Source organism: Mixophyes fleayi, chromosome 4 (assembly GCF_038048845.1).
Source record: "Mixophyes fleayi isolate aMixFle1 chromosome 4, aMixFle1.hap1, whole genome shotgun sequence".
Lineage (NCBI taxonomy): Eukaryota > Metazoa > Chordata > Amphibia > Anura > Limnodynastidae > Mixophyes > Mixophyes fleayi.
In genome coordinates, this window is record NC_134405.1 from 78,559,029 (window position 1) to 78,562,112 (window position 3,084).

Genomic DNA, 3,084 nt, shown 5'->3' on the forward strand with positions numbered 1-3,084 from the left:
CCCCTTCTTCAAACATTCACACAAAACTAGTCTTTTCAAGCTCTCCTATCCTACCACCTCCTGGCCAACTTATCCTTCATCTTCTCTTCTTTGCCTGCCCTCTATTTTGTCTAAGTTGGTCCTACTGTCTCTCACCGCCCCTCCCTCTAGAATTTAAGCTCTTGCGGGCAGGGTCCTCTCTGCGTATTGCCCCATGTTTGTCTACTGACTCTCACACGTCCTGTCATGTCTTTTACTGCACTCTGTGTGAGTCCCCGTAGCATTACTCACACTCATCTGTGCTACTTATGTGTATTACCTCATCTGTCTGTTACTTGCTTCTGTATCCAGCGATACGAAATCTGTGGCGCCTTACAAATAAATAACAATAAATGGTGAGGACTGTAAGCAGGCTTGCTACATCATAGAAACTAGAAAAGGTCCTATAACTAATAATTTAATTGTAGTGGAGCATATGCAGTTAGCTTAACCGCGATCTTTGGTGAGCTAGCTGTGCACTGCATCATCTTGCCAATATCATCTGCTTTAAATAGAGTGGCTCATAAATCTACTGCTATTAGGTTTGTGACACGACAGAGGATTCGGTACGTCTCTCACTGGCATTGTCCGCTCCACCCTATTTCCCATGTCTGTCTCCCTCGTGCAACCCTGTTGCCACATCTTAACGTGAGTCCTCTGCTGTCTGCTCACTTGCACACACGCAATTCATATCTTAATCCTTCATCGTTTTACTTGGTAGCTTGTGATTATCCATGTATGTGTTGTTATGCGTAATTAGATTCATGTCTGAGCCATTGGTGAGAGTAGGTTAGGGAGAGGGGAGGCAAAGGATGTAGAACCGCTAGCAACAGACGGAGGTAGGGGTGTGGGGACAGGCAGAGATGATGGATGACAAAGGCAGGTAAGACACTGGTAGAAGAATTAGTGATGCTAAACTACAATAAAACTATGGCAGTACAAACAGTGGCAATAGGATTCTGGCAGAGATGCCAGACAATACAGTGGTAACAGATACAGTGATGTGAGACAATGTCAATAAAACTAAGGCTGAGCAAACAATGACAGTTACTGTAGAAATAGGCAGAAGGGTTACACAGAGGTAGTTGTGAGACAGAGGTGGCAATGGCGAGGTGAGAATGTATGTGGCAATTGGAACAGCGTAAAGGCAGAGATGAGATACACTGATTAGCCACAACATCATATTCACTGACAAGTAAATAGAAGTAAATAACATTGATTTTCATTTTCCTCCTCCATGGCAGCATACACTATGGGGTTAATCCCCCTTGCACATGAGTCAGGACAGGAAAGAAGACACACCTGGAGGGTATATAGGGAAACGCCTCCCTCCTTTCTGTCCTTGTCGTAGAGTCAGGCAGCCATATGAGCCTGCATAGGCCCCAATTCGGTGTGACACCCTCCATGTAGAGCGTGAATCCTCCGGCAGCCATAGGAGCTTTGGTGGCACCAATTCAGAGTGATGCCCTCCATGGGAGTTTGCATCCTCTGGCAACTAGGGCATTTCCTCTACCACAGTGATACTTTTGACCCCGGTGCCTCCTTCCACAACAATGGTGATTTTTTTTTTCTTTCTTGCCTCTGAAAATTGACATTGTGACCTCCTGCACACGCGATGCATGCTGAAAGCAAAAACCACGATTGTACCACCTAAATAAGAGTGGAGCATTATTATATAACTGGAGATCCACATGCTCTATATAACTGGAGATCCACATTACCCAAGAGTGGTAAAATATGGAGGAAAAACGGTCCCAAGGACGCAAATCAGGATCAGAAACCCAGACTGGAAGTGAGAAGGTGGTGGAGAAAACTGCAAAAAAAGACCCAAAAAAACAGAAGATTCTTTGTTGTGGGATTTGTGCCAAAAAATTGGCAGAAGATTTTTCTGGAAGGATATATATTGAATGTAATTCTAGTGAACAGCACCAGCCCCCCCCCCCCCCCCCCCCCTCATATGGTGGAAATGTTTAAGTGGATGAAGGTTGCATTAGCTGAAACTTTTGTTACTAGGGATGATTTACAGTAGCTGAGGCCTAAAAGGTCAATCTCAGTAATTAGTGTTTCCTCAGAGGATTATGAGCAACAGGTGGAATCAGGCATGTCTGAATATCTGATGAAGACTTGGCTGTGTGTGAAGATGAACCTAATTGTAGTATGGATTTGTTGGAAAATCTGTTAAGAGCTATTCACAAGGTGATGGAAATTGTGAATATATGAGAAGAGTGAAGTTTCCAGATAGGCATCTTACCATAAATAGATTTTCTCAAATGTACCCTTTTTCTCCTGTGGGGACTATGGTTTGGGATACACCCCCTAGGGTGGACACCGCAGTAATCAGACTGACCAAAAGAACTACAATTCCTCTTGAAGATGTTAATTCTTTCAGGGATGCTATGGATAGATGGATTGAAAATGGTACAAAAGGGTTACACCTGGTTTCCGGGGCAGCATTAAGGCCTGCTGTAGCTACAGCTGTGACAATCAGAACATTACACATCTGGGGTAATGATTTGGAAAAATGTATACAGGATGGAAGAAAGAGGAGTGAACGCCTAAAGATTGTTCAAAATATTCAGTTGGCAACTGAAATTATATGTGAAGCATCCCTGGATACAATTAAACTAGCCTCTAAGACCATGGCTTCCTCAGTCATTATAAGAAGAGCATTATGACTATGCCCATGGCTGGCAGATTTACAGTCCAAAATAAATTAATATCACTCCCCTTTGGAGGAGATTAGATAGTATTATTTCAAAATTGTCTGGGGGAAAATCAGCCTGGCTTCCCCAGGATAGGCCTACCAAGAGGTTTCCCCTCAGGCGTCCAGGGGGACCAAGCCCACGTTCAGAGTATAGAGAAGCAAGTCTATAGACCTGGGAAAGGTTACTCAAGACGCTATCAGTCTGGCACTTAACGGCATTTTGGGGTTTTTTCGCCAGCAAGGAGGCAGGGAGCCACAAGGTTCTGCAAAAAAAAAAATTCTCGTTGATGCCAGAGAGACCTGCTCGGTGGTAGATGTCAAAGCAGGAGGCAGAATTGTAAATTTTTTGGTAGAATGGGCAT